The 18,981-nt window shown below is 33.5% G+C and overlaps 1 protein-coding gene across 2 annotated transcripts in view; it reads left to right on the forward strand.

Annotated features, from left to right (window-relative positions):
- Window positions 1-18,653, forward strand: part of Dh44 (diuretic hormone 44) — a 53,942-nt gene extending 35,289 nt beyond the window's left edge. For both annotated transcript variants that reach the window (XR_011333363.1, XM_069832473.1), the window contains exon 4: window positions 13,831-18,653. The gene's annotated coding sequence lies outside the window, so the exon portion shown is untranslated. The remainder of the gene's footprint in view (window positions 1-13,830) is intronic.
- The last annotated feature ends 328 nt before the right edge of the window (window positions 18,654-18,981 follow it).

The following is an 18,981-nucleotide window of genomic DNA, read 5'->3' on the forward strand; positions in this document are numbered from 1 at the left end:
ATTTAAGCAGAGTAAAGTCTATGATGGTACACTGTTTCTAAAAAATGACTAAAGGAAAGCATCCATACCGCTACAAAGATAATAGTCAACGTCTAAAAATGACTGCGCTCACTCAGTTCTACATCGAAATGAACGTGTCCTACATTTTCGCTTTGCATTTGTTTGCCTTTGGGCGCTGTTATACTTGCGAGTTGCATTTCCTTGCTGTTAGGTTAAAATCGTACAAAATAGAAAATTGAATGCAAAAATGATTATATCCCATTGTGTGGTTGAAGTATCGCTAGACTTAATTACTAGAATTTAAATATATTATATAAACAGATGGGATATCTATAAAGGAAAAGGACGCAGAAGATTAACAGGAATGTGTATACGATCCAGGACCCCATTTACACGAGGGAACTGTTCATTATCCTATGATCCATCCATAACCTCTCTTTGTTCAGCCAGTGACATAGAGAAAGAGAGTATTGCCTCTTAAAATACAGAAAATAACAGTTACATAGAATCGTAATATAAGCAGCCGAACCATAGGAGAAATATGACTTTCTTATTTCAAGTGATTCATTTGTAGATTTTGATAAACGAAATCCCTCCTGAAATTTTCTGTCACCTAATTCCTCGTAAGAATTCCCTCTTTCCACTAAAGAAACTTCACGCTCACGCTCTATCAAGTAATTCAAGTACTGTACAATAATAATCGTCTTCGAAATAAACACCTGGGCTCTGGCCGCCATTTTGATTTATTTGCTCTACTAATCACTGGTTATCTCCTTTAACCGCTCGAATATGGCCGGTTAGAGATTACTGTGGTTAACCTCCTATTTAAGTCGTAACCGAGGTCGATCCACTGTAAAAATGCTTAACCAGAGGTTAGTTAGGTGACAATTTTAACCGGTGTTTACACTAACCGACGTTGATACATGTGGGCATAATGGAAACAACTCGGCAAAATAGGGTTTTGAATGGATAAATTTTAAAAAAAGAAAAGATGTTAAAGTATTAGTATTTTAATATTAACCATTTTCTACTTTCAGAAAAAAAAAATTATTATAAAGTACAATTTTTCTTGTTTATGTAACATTTTCGCCAATTCCAACAGTCTCGACCATTATACCTTTGTTATCGATATCTCTATATAAATTATTCATTTGTTAATAATTTCGTAAATAAAATTGACTGTTAAGCTTCGTCAAAAGGCAGCCTTGAATTTCGAGGAAGAAAATATACTACTACTACTACAGTCTAGTAACTTATATACAGTCGCGAAGCTTGACTTTTTTTCATGTTATTACCATAGTCTAGTATATACAGTCAAGAAGCTTGAGTTGTTGAGGGTACTAGGAACAATAAACTGTGCCGGTACTATTTCGCATTGTCTGTAATGAGGCGATAGTAGCAATCCTAGTGGTTAGCAAATATCTATGGATTAGATATGAACAACGATCGAGAAAGCAAGACTAACAGCGCCCGCAAAGCCGTAAACCCGCACGACAGTGTTGTATTACGTCGTGTCCTTGACGTAAAGACTGGTTGTGAGTCTTCCGAGACTCGATATTGATCATCTCCCGAAGTCCCGAAGTCAGCAGTTGTTTATACCTGACTAAACTTTTATCTATTTTGGCAACTTTTGTATATTTATAAACAATCACAAGTAGTCTATTTGAAACATCTCTACCTTTCAGTGTATAATAATCCATTTTGAATCTTGCGTACACTACTTTTAACACTTGAATATAATTAATTGATTAACTAGTGGACTTACTAGTGTTATGTAAGATTTGTCCGGCTTACAGCTGTTTCAGTGCTTCACGCACCATCCTCAGAGCACACAGATCAATTTCAGTACACACGCACTATTTGACTCCACTCTTCAACACCTTTCAACAATCAAACACACCCACATTACAGGCAGAGAAGTTCGAGATGACGCCGTGATCTAGTAGGCTCTGAGGATGGTGCGGTAAGCACTGAAATAGCTGTAAGCCGGACAAATCTTACATAATTAACACTAGTAAGTCCACTAGTTAATCAATTAATTATAATAATCCGTTCCCCAGTCTTTATTTAATTACTAGGCCCTTATTAAAAGGCTAGGAATTTTCTTTTCATATGTTTTAGATCTAGTGTGCAATCTCATGTAAAAAGATATTAATGTCATGTTTTATGTTTCTTAGAAATGCAAATTTATTTGAGAATTATTTTTTTTATTATTTATATAACCATAGGTAATATATAATAGAACCAGAACATTTTGATAACTAAGATACTGCTCTGTTTTGTCTTTTTGTCTTATTTAAATTTATTTATTTCAATGATGTATGTTATTCAAAGTTACGAAATCTTTCCACGCCGACCAAATGCTATTTCGAGAATGACGAGCGAGACTCGAAGCGCACGAGAATGACGAGACGAGACTCGAAAGACAAATGCAGCGAACACAGCGAGCGAGAGCTGCAGTTAGTTTTGTTCATCTCTACTATGGATGCATATTCCCTACGTATTGAGCTTCGTGATTGTACTGTATATACTAGAATGTGTTATTACCGTGCAACCAAACGTTCACCAGTATCGATGAAATAATGGACTAGATATCTTACATCATTCTTGACAATCGCAGAGCACATGTAACATCAGACCTGCTAACCTACGAGAGTTGAAATGAGGGAGATAGGAATTTAGGGGACATATACCTTTTTAATAATAATAATAATAATAATAATAATAATAATAATAATAATAACAATAATAATAACAATAATAATAATAATAATAATAATAATAGAAATGGGACGAAAACCTAACATTGAACACGAAAGTTATGCCATGATCTCTAAATTCCAGAGATTATCGTCTCAATGCTAGAGAGCGTCGCGAGCTAATTGCAGATGACTCGCGCATTGTGTATGAAGTTGACAGTCTGTAATTTAACTACAAGCAGCGATCTGCTTCCGATACGACTCGTGTTCGCAAGGTTTATTAACCACCATCCAACAAAGCTTCAAAAACAACACAAACGTTGTGCCAACATAAACACGGATCACAATAATGTTCATCATTTTTATGTTCTCAATGTCTCGCTTATTCATTCTTCGAAATAATACATACAAATTTTACTGTTGTAATGTTAAATCGAATATTAAAATCTAAGAATATAAATTGGCATATTAAACTGGACAGCGTTACTACGATCTGGTGACGCCATAAACATGAAGACTAGCGTAATATTATTCTCTGCTTCTCCAGCAAGAACACTAATGGGAACAACTCGGCAAAATAGGAGTTTGAATGGGTAAATTAAAAAAAAAAAAAAAGATGTATTAGTATTTTAGTATTAACCATTTTCTACTTTCAGAAAAAATTTATTATAAAATACAGTTTAATTGTTTCATATAACATTTTCGCCAATTCCAACAGTCTCGACCATTACACCTTTGTTATTGATAACTCTATATAAATTATTCATTTGTTAATAATTTCGTAAATAAAATTGACTGTTAAGCTCCGTCAAAAGACAGCCTTGAATTTCGAGGAAGAAAATATATTACTATACTAATTTATTATGAAAGTATCCTCAATTTAGAGACATATCAAAATTTGTATACGTCCTAAATTCATACAAAAACGGAAGTGGTAAAACACGGACTAATGACAAACATGTGTTATTGTGAAGTGCTAACAAGACACCAATGTATATAAATTAACCAAACAAAAAACAATAGCAGAATACGTATAAAATTACAATAATAGCCTATGTTGTAAAGTACAAGACATCAAATTTATATTAAATTAATATAAAGCATATAACTTATAAACAGACTATTAACAGAATTCCAAATTCCAATAAAATTACAAAAAATATAGCATTGCAAGACCTTTCATATAACGGGATATTAAGGCAATATAATATTTATTTGTGTAAATTAAAACAAATGATCAATAAAATTAAAAATAGTTTCTGTATCATATAATACAGGCGACTCAAAATTTACTGGTAAATTATTTTGAGTTAACATTCACGCAATACGAATAATAATAATAATAATAATAATAATAATAATAATAATAATAATAATAATACTAGATATCACTTCATAACATGATTTTCAGTGACTATTACACTTTTACTAAGTCATACTACTTTTTACCAATAAAACTGTATGAAAAGATGTGTTTCAACCAATCATGACTGTTTATCGCACAATTTATCACTTCTCTAGCATATGTTTGCTTTTATCACTTCCGTAGCATTTGTTACCTTTTTTCCAACATTTCAAAATGCAAATTCTTTATGGTAGGCCCTACTATAAAATATGCTTTGCGATCCACATTTGTTTCCCGCATAGTCAACTGAAAATGGGGGCACCGTACAAACGTTCTGATGAAGCTAACAGTGAAATAGAATTTTAGCACGACAAATAATACCTATTTTATTGTATTAGGGTACTTTTATTTCTTTTAATCTTTATATACTTTCTTCTGTTTGTATCACACCTACATTGTGTTTACTGTGGTACAAGTTAACATTCAGTAAATACAGTATAGGTGTGCGATCAGCAGAAAAGAGAATGACTGAGGCCAGGGGAGCCCGTCCTTATGTGCTACAGCACAATGATAATTTTGGCTCAAATAATGTATTTGTAATACCACCATAGTATCTGATCTGTCATTTGACAATTTCCCGTGGTTATGTTCATGACGCGTTATAGAGTGTTTAGTCTTCGTGCCTTCTTTGGTGCCTCAGGGGGTTCGTTGTGCTACTCGAAGCTCCACATGAAAAATGTAGACAGTTATGCGCATGTGCGAAGCTGAAATCACTGCTCTGATTGGCTGTTTTTACGCGGGAAAGTGCTGTAGTGAGCTTGAGCACAACACAGCTTGGAGATTGCAAAAGTAAAGCGTAACGAAAGAATGCTTGTTTGTGGAAGAATTCGGAACTATGTACAATGTATTTGGTAATTCAAGTGTCCGACTGCTTCTGCCATCTACCAGTTAAAGTTGCTGTCAACAGCTATACTATACTGAACAAAAGAGTGTTCCAGATACAAGTTGGATTTCTATACGGAAGACCTGACTTCCGAAATAAAGATGGCTGTTCAATTGTCACAATACATAGTATCCAACAATTTACAGGATCCATTCTGTGAAGTATCGAAGTTGTTAAATATTTTGGTTACAACACCAATGACCACTGCTGAGCCAGAAATATATTTTTCTTCCTTGAAGCGCATAAAAACGTTTTTAAGGAACACTATGTCCCAGGATCGTCTCACTGCTCTTGCAATACTGTCAATACAAAAGTGTATGATGTCCAAGATGGAGGGGTTTAACACCAAATGACAAGTTCTGCAGTACGAAAGAACGTATGGACTTCATATTTCATCACTAGACGAGACTCCAAATTAAGATAAATACATAAGTGTATGCCTCTACAGTAGGCCGATATAGAGATTGTAGCACACTCATTGTTTTGACCACCAGCCGCTACTGACTGAGGCACAGACAGGGTTGCCAGACCAGTGAAGTTAGAATACCGTACCAACCTTGAATTGAATTTAATGGAGGGAGCACTACGATCCACCACCGCGATCTTATTAGATCTATTGCGCCGACTCTCGAACTAGACGCATTCCCAAACCCAGAACGGCTGACCATACTAAGGTTCGCTGCATACCCAGATTCCTAGTAGGTAACCCCACGTTCCTCCATACGTCGACAGCCGGCGTTAGGGAAATGTTATAGAATGGAGAAATGTTGACGGAATAATGTAATATGGGGATACGGGAGAACTCCGAGAAAAATCTCAACTGCGACTTTTCCGCGGGATTCTTTTATTATAGGATATCGCTTAATTTTCGTCAAGTTTGACAAACGATTCTGACGTCACAACATGGCCGACGTAAACCAACACGAGTAAATAAAACTGAGATATCACCTCAACTAACCCACTAACCTTTTCACATAAGTTGACCTCATGTCACTGAGATATCACCTCAACTAACCCACAAACCTTCTCACATACGTCAACCACATGACATCACCCCATTCTCCAATCTAGCCAACATAAATATTCTCATAAACACACTACCGATATCCTATAGTCATATAGACCCAACTTTTTTAAATTAATTGTATGGGGAAAAGAAAATTTTGTCTGTATGGAGCCACACGGCATATGGGTTTCTAAGTTTTGTACGCGCAGATCTGTACAGATCTTAGATCACCTCTTGCTGTTCCTAACGTATTTTGATGTTCATAAAAAAAAATTGTCCACCTCTGCAGCTCTGGAATCCAGAATTATATAAAACAATGGTTGAAAAACAAGAAGTGCTGCAAATACTCCAAGATTCATTGAGACAAGTGTGCATCTACGGTGGGGCTACGTGGTGTATTCTTTAAATCAAGCTTCTTGTACAATTAAAATGTAACGCAAAACAATTTCTTTATTTCTTCTTTGATATTAAAAAATCATTAAATAACAGTCGGAGAGATAGAGGAGAGTAAAATGTATTTCAAGGGAGAAAACAAGGGGTAGGGCGTATGGCCAAGAGAAAAATTACCATGACAGCACTGGCCTTACGCGCATTCGTGTAAAATAATAGTTATTTTTGGTACTTGTGAGGTAAGTGCAATAAAGATCACGCTCACAAGTACCATACGTAATTTTATCCATGACCATAACGAAAAATTCTGTTTTATAAAAGAAAATATGTTGAAAATATGTCCTCATGTAATCACATACCATGGCATGGATTTTAGAATCAATACGTTACTAGGTAGGTCATGATGTAGGAGGCCATGATTAGTAAAGAATGGTATCTAAGGCGCTGGATAAATAACAAATTATAATTAATTACATAATTTTAATATATATTTTTTCACTTTAAACGTGTATTTTCGTCTTTTTGAAGTTCAGGGATTATTTAGAAGTGTTCACGGAACTAATGTGATTAAAATAATTTCACATTTTACTTCTGTAAACTTAAGAGGGGCTAACGCGTGTTGTTTTAAAATCCTATAAACCCAACTTCGCAGGTTCAAGTCTCCTCTCATCCCAAAAGGTAAATTATTACAAAATTTTAAAAAGATGCGTATTAGATATGGATGCAATGTACAAATTACGACGAAGCAGATAGAGAAAAGAGAAGGAGATTGAGTGTATGTATATTTAAGAAATGATAATAAAGAAGTAGAGGTAGTGACATCTAGTAACTAATATATTAACTTCTTGAGTAATAGTTCAATGGAAAAGTATATGTGTGTACCCGGGTACTAGGAAAATACTAATGAACTGTGAGATAAAGTTCAAACTGTGAGGTAAAGTCTTTATCTCACTAGTGAAATAAAGTAATGTTGAATAAAAGCCTACTTTACAAACGCAAAAGTATTTAGTAAAGGCATGTTTTTCGTTATGGTCATGGATAAAAATATATAACACTATTCGGTCGTACAGAAAGACGGGTTTTCTATAGCACGCGACACTGAAACATGATTGAAGGTTCTAATTCGCAAATCCGCCACTTGCTGAGATAACTTGGTTTGTTACTGCATCTGCATGTTCCCCTCTCCCCATTTCCCTCCCCTGCTACCCCTAATGCTCCCACCCATGCCATAGCCAATTTACTATACTCAGTTAACGAATTTTGCATTTCATTAAACATTTCCAGTAACAATCTACATAATGCATACCATTGGGATAGACTAGCCTATGTTACATTATATTTTATTTACAGTAAGTTAGATTTTGAAGTTTTTAGCTACGAAATCTTCTTGTTCAGCAGTGATATTGGTCAAACACCGCAGACTTCGTTAAGCTGTGTCTTGTTTACCTGTTGTATCTAGCACAAAGATAACAAAAATGCAGGCAAAACAAAACAGAGGCTGGAATCAACAAGTTAAGCTCTGCATTAATATAGTACGAATCAGTACATTACCTATTGTGGACACTGTTTCCGGTTACAGTTGAGTTCTGAGATGAAGTTCGTTTCCATGGTTACAGTCCTGTTACACACAGAATGGTGGAGGTTAACTCCTTCGCCGATATTACGCAACATACCCCGAAGTATTAAGCCAATGTCAGCAATATTTACATAAACCACACATAGTCACAGTCTATTACACCACCGATATAGTATCAAGTCACGTCTGCAAAAAGTTTAAAATTATATTAATTATATACAAAATATATTTCACTACACTGCACTGTACTTTTTTCTACGATTCCTTTGGTAGTATAAGAATGTTCTTGAAGTAAAAAATTCTGTTTCTTTCGTCCCCACCGTTTATTAATGTACAATTCGCGGTTAGATTATTAATCTCCAGTCTTTTGATAATACTCACAGATCATCCCACGCGGATCACTACATCTCTACTAACAAACAATCGAACGTTATTGGCAGTTACACATGCTGAAAAAGTCATGTGATTTATAATCTAATTTTATTGGACACTGAGTTACAGATACTGGAGATATGTAGCAGGAAACCAGTTTCGTCGTCTGCTGCTGCTGTCATTTGTTAGTTAATACAAGCTATAGAATAGAATTGTTTTTATAAGTACTCACTAAATATTATAAAGCAGTTTAGCAATATGAAAAATGTCACAGCATATAATGTGAACAAATATTAAATTATAAAGCTACAGATCTTCAGCAAAACAATACAGAAAAGCCATGAATTTCTGTGTTTTGTTCCAGATAGCAAAAATGTAACCCCCTTGAGCAGAGATTATTTAACCACAGTTTACTATACTATACAGTCACGAAGGTTGAGTTTTGAGGGTGCTAGAAACAATAGATTGTGACGGTACTATTTTGCATTGCCTGTAATGAGGCGATATTAGCGATCCTAGTGGTGAGCAATTATCTAATGTTTGCATATTTACTACGTATTGAGCTTTGCGACTGTACATACTAGACTGTGATATAACTCCATTTTATCATCTTATGTTGTCCATTGCTGTGACCAGGTTGTTTGCTTAAATTACATTATAGGCCCTACATATTTTACTTAATTATACATAATTCGTCTCGTAGAGAAATTAATTTTTACACGAATCTCTATGTGACGTAATAAATTATTTTTATGGAAGTAAATTACTAAAATGCCATCACAATACAATCGGCAAGCATTTATTTTAAATTGTTCATTTATAATCACAGAAATCAAAATAATATGAGCGGCGAAATGTAACATACATACAAGGTATTAAGAAAAAAGTGTCTAATATTTTGAGACGTCATAGTATTCATAAAAAGAAGGAAAAAAGTCATAATATCATAAAATTAATATCTTTGAAGAAACAAGATTATGAAATTGGTATTGCAACAACAGTATCGGTAGGCCTAGACGTCTACCTTCTAATTTGAGCTTTTTGCTCTCCCATTTATTAATAGGTTTATGATTATCTAGTGAGATGATGGTGATAATTTCAGCAAAATGAGTCCAGGATCCAGTGCCTTAAGTAGTAGGTTATTTTACGACGCTTTATCAACATTTTAGGTTATGTAGCGTCTGAATGAGATGGTGATAATGCCGGTGAAATGAGTCTGGGGTCCAGCACCGAAAGTTACCCAGCATTTGCTCATATTGGGTTGAGGGAAAACACCGGAAAAACCCTCAACCAGGTAACTTGCCCCGACCGGGACTCAAACCCGGACCATCTGGTTTTGCGGCCAGACGCGCTAACCGTTACCCCAGCGCCTGAAGTTATCCAGTATTTGCTCTTAATGGATTGGGAGAAAACCCGAAAAAAAAACTTCAACCAGATTATTTGTCCCAACCAGAAATATAGTGTTAAAAGTTGTGTAATCAAGATGTAGGCCTATAATAAAATTAGGTTTTGGCTCTACTATAAATAAATTAAAATATAATGCAATTATATAAAAATTATCAGAAATAGGAAGGCACATCATAACTTGTATTGCGGTTGTTGACATTAAAATACAAATATGTGTGTGTATCTAATGCTCTGGATTTAACAATGAAGTCATCATCCTTCTTGCTTCCCAATATTTTGATGGAAGGTCCACAAATGTCCTAAGAGTTTTACAATTAGTCAGGTGCTCCATCTCCATGTCCTCTTCTCTGGTGCACAGTAAGCATTTAGGTGAATTCAGTACTCCAATACGATGGAGGTGTTTACTGAGGCAATCATGACCAGTAATCAGTCTAAACATGGCCACGGCAGATTTTCGAGGTAGATCAGGAATTAGTTTTGGATCTTTGAATGATTCTTTCCATTTTGAATTTTGATGTTTTGCCTGTTCGCTGTAATTTATTCTTTTTATGACTCACTTTATTGATTCATATAGGAACTTGAAATTTGTTTTTAAGTTGATATAAGTTCCTTTCTTTGCTAACATATCTGCTTTCTCGTTACCGTTCAGTCTGCAGTGGGCCGGGATCCATTGGAAGACCACTTTTTTATTTAGCATTTGAATTTGTTTTACCATGCAATGAATTTCTTTTATTTTTTCCATTTTAGGGGATGTAGTTGAGCTAATGGACTGGATTGCAGCTTTGGAGTCAGACAGGATATAAATACAAATATAAAATTGTTTAATAACAAAAAAAGAAATCAAATGCAAGTTTTATAAAACGTCTGTAGTATGCTGTGCTCTGTTACAGTTTTCTGTGCCATATGAAAGAAGGGGAATTTTATATAATTTTTGTTAATAATGTAAATTTAAAGAGATATCATACAAGCTGCTTAACAGCATAGGAACAGATGCATTATAGGACCCACCCTAAATATAAAAATATTCAAAGCCACAAAAAAAAAGGTCAACGGAAGTAGCGTTTCGATCAATTAAATGATCGATATATATTGTTTTCATTATGTTGCCAACCAATCAATATTGTTGTAAATTAGTTTGATCATAATCATGGCGGCAATTTCGAATGCTATAGTTAAATATAAAAAAGAAGTGGATCGAATTTTCCCTCTTGATTTAAAATGTAGGCCTCGAAATGGAAATTATGGAATTATAAATAAGTTGTAAACATTTTAGTTGCTTGATCCATGAATAAAGACATGTAGACTATGTTTATGGTTTTTTTAATGTGAATGTGGTTTACTTAGGAGTGAAATGTTTTGCTTAGCATGTAATCCTGGGATGAGACTGAAGAAATTTAAAAGTAAACGAGATGAACTTCTGTGGAGATGTCATTGGAAATTACAAGGTATTAAATGATAGACACAGGAATGCCGTATCGCAGCACTTTGTGAAATCACTCGGATAACGGAGAAGATGAAACGGAACATCTCCAGTGAAGTCCATGGTAAAATGCTAATTTTACACCAATTTTGTTTTTAATTCTTTGGTCCAGGGAAAATACTAGTAAAAATGTGGTTTTGTGAAAAACTAGTATTTTCCCTGGATCAAAAATGCAGTATAAATGGAGAATTAGTATTTTATAATATATTATAAAGATGACTAATATGAACTAATTTCATGGTTGTATTAATACCAATGTTGTATTGTTCGAAAGTTTAATGTTACTGTGTTTTAAGTTAGCTTTGGTTAGTTTCTTTAACTTATTTTGAATAAAATTTAATATATTGTGTAACAAAGGTGACTAATATGAGCTTAATATCATTATTATTGATTTTATTAAATTATCCCAGATGTTCCTGAACTATTTCTTAGGCCCAGCATTCCGTCCTTCTGGAAGGAGGTCAGGATAATCTGGGTTACATGTTTATAGTACTATGTATTTAGTATTGTTAAGATGGCATACTTGATACAATAATCGAAAATATGTTGTTGTTTTCTAATGCCAGGCATTTGACAATGAAGTCATTTGACCTCTTGCACTCCAATATTTTTCAAAGATATTATCATGACCAGCCACCGAAGCACAGATTTTGAGATGTTCCGAATCCATTTCTTGGTTTGAGTTGCACAATGGACAGTTAGGGGACTGATATATTCCAATTCTATGCAGGTGTTCGGCCAAACAATCATGGCCTGTTCCCAATCTAAATGCAGCTACAGACGATTTTCGTGGTAAATCGGGAATTAACTGTGGATTTTGATGCAGAGAGTTCCATTTTTTCCCATGGGATTGTGTTATCAAATTTTGTTTGTTGAAGTCTAAGTATGTAGATTTAATAAATCTTTTCACAGAGTAATATGTAGATTTAGTAACAGGTCTGTAAGTAGCAGTGCTGCCCTTCTTTGCTAAAGCATCCGCATTCTCGTTTCCCAGGATTCCACAATGGGATGGTATCCATTGGAATATAATTCTTTTATTGAGTGATATTAATTGAGAGAGCATTTTAGTTATTTCTGCTGTTTGAGATGAAGGTGTGTGTTTAGAGACTATTGATAGAATAGCTGCTTTGGAGTCTGACAATATAACTGCATTTTTAAATTTACTGATGTGGCATAGAAGATTCCTGAGACTTTCACTTATTGCAATGATTTCTCCATCAAAACTTGTTGTTCCATACCCAAGAGATCTATAAAGTGAGAAGAGACAGCACGTAACACCTGCACCGGCACCTTGTTCTCTGGAGATCAAGGATCCATCAGTGTATAAATGAAGCCAGTTTTGTGGAGGGTATCTAATATTAATTGTCTCTAAAGACAATTGTTTTAGTATTTCAGTGTTTACTTCTGATTTCAGTATTTATTCTGTTAAATTTAGATTATATTCCATATTTAATAGAGTTAAAATGACAATAGAAGAAAAAGCACTGATTCAATATGAAAAACTTATTAGATTACCAGGAAACAATTGGCATTCATACAGTCCTCTCTGTAGATTGAAAACTCAAAAAAGTTTCATATCCATTGTTCAAGAATTAAAACAGAAAATCAATATCCCGAATTTAAAAGAAAACCTACAAATTAAATATACAATATATAATCGATACTATGGAATACTCGGGTGGGTCCTATAATGCATCTGTTCCACAGCATGAGCAACAGAATATATTTATGCAAATCAAGATTTCAGGTATAACTCCCTGTAAAGTTGATTTGAATAATTTCGAGGGAAAAATTGTTCCGGAGCCGGGTATCAAACCCAGGACCTTTGGTTTAACGTACCAACGCTCTACCACTGAGCTACCCGGGAACTCTAACCGACACCGATCCAATTTTTCCCTCTATATCCACAGACCTCAAAGTGGGCTGACAACCGTCAAGCAACCAACTTCGAGTGCACACTGACTCCGTGTGACTTAAATTGTGGTTTTCTGTTAACGAACAGTGACGTGTATTATGCAAATCAAGATTTCAGGTATAACTCCCTGTAAAGTTGATTTGAATACTTTCGAGGGAAAAATTGTTCCGGAGCCAGGTATCGAACCCGGGACCTTTGGTTTAACGTACCAACGCTCTACCACTGAGCTACCCGGGAACTCTAACCGACACCAATCCAATTTTTCCCTCTATATCCACAGACCTCAAAGTGGGCTGACAACCGTCAAGCAACCAACTTCGAGTGCGCACTGACTCCGTGTGACACCACAACCACAAACCACAATTTAAGTCACACGGAGTTAGTGTGCACTCAAATGTTGGTTGCTTGATGGTTGTCAGCCCACTTTGAGGTCTGTGGATATAGAGGGAAAAATTGGATCTGTGTCGGTTAGAGTTCCCGGGTAGCTCAGTGGTAGAGCGTTGGTACGTTAAACCAAAGGTCCCGGGTTCGATACCCGGCTCCGGAACAATTTTTCCCTCGAAATTATTCAGAATATATTTATGTCATCTGTATTATAAAGTGGCCATTACTTGAATGATGGTCACAATATACAGTATACACTTACGCTATAGTGAGAGTTCATGCCCTTTTAACTTGGCAATTTCTTCCGTTTCAGAAATTGAGGGAGGTGTGTGGAGTCTGTGTCCTGGATGTTTTCCATCTATCTAACAGCTCAGACAACTAAACCTGCTTCTATAATTTTCTTCCTTCATTGGTGTGGACTTCGTTTGTATCAACCCCAAATACTCCGAGTGACGCCACTACTTCAGGTTCAATCAAAGAAGAATGGCATTCAACATAATGTAAAATTACTACGCATCATTCCTATCAAATGTATTATAGATTATATATAAAAATTTAAAAATTAAAATTAGTTATATTTTAATAACTTAAATTTATATACCTTGGATTATGGTAAACCAGAGGGACAAAAACAATAAAAATAGTGGATGTGGTATTTTGCTAGTTAAGTAATTTGTGACTTCTTTTCTAAAACTGTCTTCAATTTATTTTGTGTTCTGAGTTACAATCCATCAACTTCTTGTAGAATGTGCAGGTTGAATATGTTCGCTTTTTTGGAGAATACGGCTGCAGGCTCAGCCCCTTATTGTGAATATATTGTTATATATTTTAAATTAAGTATTAGTTTATTATTAAAAAATAAACTGCTTTAGTGGGATAAATTAAAACATTAAAATCTTTTCAATCCTCTTAACAAGCATATACCAGATCCCTCTATCCTAAAACTAATCCTAAACTTAAAAATAGAGACCACAAAAGACACTACCATATTAACAGTCACACATATTCGTTTCTTAAGAAGTTAAAAGAGGTATTATTATTGTTTCTGATAGCTATCTTGTTCGTATGAAACAGGAAGTCATTTTGTTTAAGTGTACAAGATGGCTTTCTATGCCGTACTATCTATATTGACGATCAGTTATTAAAAGGAAAAACCTGGGAGGGTGTTCTTAATTATTAAATAGTAATATTACAAAATGAGAAAATGAAAATGAGGTAAAAGTTGAAATCTGAATAAAATCAACACAAATTGTAGAACTTTGGAAGAAAGTTAGAGTCAATATGGTATTCTATTTCCAAAGATACAAATTATCTATGATGTGATGAAAATGGTCCGACATTTTTTTCAACTACAAAAAGGGGATGATATAATTATGTATATGGGGACATTACAATAGAATCAATATAGAAATGCAGCCTTCCATCATTGTCTTAAAGCAGTTATAGTCCACACAGCATAGAGATTTTGGAATTATTTAGCTGAAATACACTAGAGCAAGAATAATAAATCGATAGGCTGCATTGCAACCTGAACTAAAAGGCAGGTGGACTTACATTTAAAACCTATGGTATGTGAAATAATTAGTATCAAATGGATAAAATAATGGTTTCTACAGAAAAAAGCACTATTACATTACAAGAGGTAACTATTAATTGAAGGAAAATTAGTGTACTGTTACAAAAAATATCGTATAAAATAAATTTCTCCATCCATCCATTCATTCATTCTTCTTCTATCCATTCATAGAACGGTAATGCCTTACGAAACAGATTTTTTTCTCTCGCTGTTATTTATACTCGCCTTAACATCTTTGGTCACATTGCGAGTTAATCTTTGTTTGAAATCCGAAGGCCTGTGTACTAAAAACAGATTATTATTTTCTCAACACATGTAAACTCCTGATTACTGTGATGAACATCCTGCTTTGCAACGTATATTTTGTACAAAATGTCGAGCAGATATATATAGAATAATTCTGTGCTGAACTGGAATATGTTCAGTATACAAATCCCATCGGTTGGCAATATAAAGCAGTAATCAATTGAGAAAAACATTAAAAATCAGATTTTCCAAATCAAATATGAATAATTAACATTCAGAATCATTAAATTCTGATCTCTTATTTCTCACTTAACCTCTAATTACTTCAATAAGCACTGACGTCAAAATGTGAAAACAAGGAAAAGATATTATTTAGAAACAAAAATAAAGAAAAAGTACCAGTAACATAACATTCAGTTTAACTATTTTTAAATATTTTATGACTGAGCTAGAATGGACAGGGAGAAACGAATTACGGTACTAGTCGAATAGCATAGGAAATACTTATTTTAAGGCATATAGTAACTTTAAACTTACACCTTTAGAAATGAAAGTTATTACAAATATTTAAAGCTGCTTAGCTGTCACAAGAGATCATATCATGTTGTGAATGCAACCATAAAATGCATGACTGATCATTTAAAGTCTTCCCTACATTATAATATGACTGTCAGTAGGCAGAAGTTTGTGTAAGTACTAATAGACTAGGTGTAGCTCTTTTGAATGTTGATATACTTATTGTTTGGCTATCTCTGTCTTTGCATGAAACTATGGAACCCTAGTACACATAATTAGAAACTGTTTTTTTGTTCTCCCTGCTCATTCTAAGCCACATAAACTTCCCTCACCAGGTTTTTTCTCGTCATTTATTCTTAAATTTTTTTGCTATCTTTATAAAACATCACTAATACATACTAAGATCAATTTTTTCTAATTTTAATTTTGGATCATTATTATATATGCTGTAAAATGCTTTAAATGGAATCCAATTCATCAAATACTATGGTAGTATCCTACTTTCCTAATTAAAAAACCAAGCTTTAACTTGCATACCACAAATGTAAGTAGTTTATTTAGTGTGTCCATGAATGTATGGAGTGAAATGTCCCTTTTAGCACTCATATCAATGTAATGTATATGTTAAATATGTTTTAGAAACAACTTTTTAGCAAAAACATGTAGATCAGATTCTTTCAAATAAATCCCTGTGACTGTGTAAGTGGCAGACATTTGTATTCATTTCTGAAATGTTAATTTTTCACTAAACAAAAGACGACCAAATTAAAGTCAGGAAACAAACTATGTAAGAGTTTATTGCTACTGATAAAGACGTAAAAATTTAAATTTAATATAGGTCACAGTTTAAAATTTGAAATTTTTTGAAGGAAGATACATAAAAAAAATAAAAATGAATTTACTTCTTTGTGTGTCGCAATTAAATTTATCAGTAGTTTAGACTATACTGTTAACACTTTTTGCGATACAATTATTAATGAAGTACGATAAGATATTTAATAAATATAGTTTATTTTGCCATAAGAAACATTATAAGGAAAGTCTACAGAGTTTTTTCTTAAATAAGGGTAACACCTAATATTTCTACGATCAGAAAAAAACATAAAGAGAGCTACTAATCACAGACCATTACACTGAGCCAAAAATCAAATGAAATTTTTTAAAAATTATATACATATTGCATTGATAAAAATTAGCAAACGACAATAAAGTTATTGATATTAAAATAATAGGAACTTCCTTCAGAATTGAAACATGATTTTATTTCTACCTCAACGCTAATGAAATACAAAAATTAGTATGAATTTCAGGTCCAACATAATTTTAGGTGATACAAAAATATGCATGTAATCATTAGATACAAAACTAGCAGTTAGCCTTAAATAAGAAATCCTCTGTACGTTGAAATATGTAAGAATGATTACATTGGCACAAAAAATTATAATTGAATAACATAATGAAATAAATTTTACTGAGATTATTTTCTAGCGAAGAACCACACTCACCACACCTCTTAAAAAGATAGCATACTCATGACTGCGGATAAATTTGATATTTGTATTACTAACATTAGCTTTATCTGTGTCAGGAAAAGTTGAAGTAAAATGTACAAATTGATTAAATAATTTTTCTCTATAAAGTACATTTCCCGACTCTATGCTATGAACACCATTTTATTTCATTAATAAAATATACGTTGTCATGAACAACCATAATTATACAGTTTACTTTCTCATATATGATAGTATAGAGAAAGTATTGTGATGGTGGTTGCCTTGTCCTATACATACACCAACCCATGAACGTATCAAATTTTGAATTTGAAGATAATATACATATTAAAAAAGATAAGAGTGAGGAAAAGACATAACTACGAATTAATTCTGATGTTTTTTTTTATTAATTTTCCCTTATTTATAGAAGATGTAGTCAAATAATAAGCATCATCATAGGCAAAGACGGATTCAAATGCTTTAGAATCCCTCTTTCTACACTGATCTCATGTCAACATACGTAAATTTGGCCTAATTAAATGTTTAATATTAACTAAGTACCTTTCAATCATCTGTAAAAAATATAAATTTAACAGCATACAGTTTATATTAAGTCCTTAACATAAATCCTTTTGCCAAAGGTCTGATTTAATTTATAACATCTACAAATTCCAAACATCTCGTGGTTAAGCTTCAGAATGAAAAACTTCTGTGCACACGATCACAAAACAAAACAATTGAAAAATATAATTATTATTTCATATTACGAAAATATTTCTCTAATCGCTAAATTAATATCAGTGCCTTCAGCAAATTTCTTACACAAGTATGTAAATTATTTATGTGGTATGTAAAGGGAATTTGAGGAAGTTTGTACATTTTATATTTCTTCTCAAAACTCCAGTCTTCATTTTTAATTTAACGCATACGTAATTTATTAATGTAAATAACTGAAAGTCAATTTTGTTTACACTAAGATTAAAATCGTTTCTCCTGCTTCCACCATTCCACTACTTCAATATACCTCCATTTCATGACAAAATAACCTCATGTGAGAACTGTATGTTATCTCCTAATTTATATATTATTTCATATGATCAATATTTATAGTACTTAAAAATTAGATTAAGTTATAAGATTATTGTTATTAATCAGAGACTAAATCTATTTGTAACATAAGATAACTCAAGTTTAGATTTCTATTTATTTACTGTAGAGTTATTACATATTTTAATTTCTATTGTATAAAGTCATCTTTATTTCAAATAAATATCAAATATATTAATTTACAAGCAGTTAAACAAGCATCTGTGGTTTTCATGTCATTTATTTTTACTAGATTAGGTACCAAGTTTCTCTCTTTAGCATCCTTCACGATCCTTTATATTACTTTATTTTCATCCAACCATGAACTTCGTGGTGGCACTTCATCTTCCTTTCAAGTGACAAAACAACTTCCTTGGGTACTAGGGTTGTCACCCATCCAGCTTTCGGCAGGAAGGTAAACGGGCAAACACACTTTTATCCTGAGGGAGCAACATATGGAGCAGGGCAGTTTGAACAAGTAAGATACATGAAAATAATAAGGTGCTTAGGGAAATATTTGGGGCTAAGAGGGATGAAGTTACAGGAG

Source organism: Periplaneta americana, chromosome 8 (assembly GCF_040183065.1).
Source record: "Periplaneta americana isolate PAMFEO1 chromosome 8, P.americana_PAMFEO1_priV1, whole genome shotgun sequence".
Taxonomy (NCBI): domain Eukaryota; kingdom Metazoa; phylum Arthropoda; class Insecta; order Blattodea; family Blattidae; genus Periplaneta; species Periplaneta americana.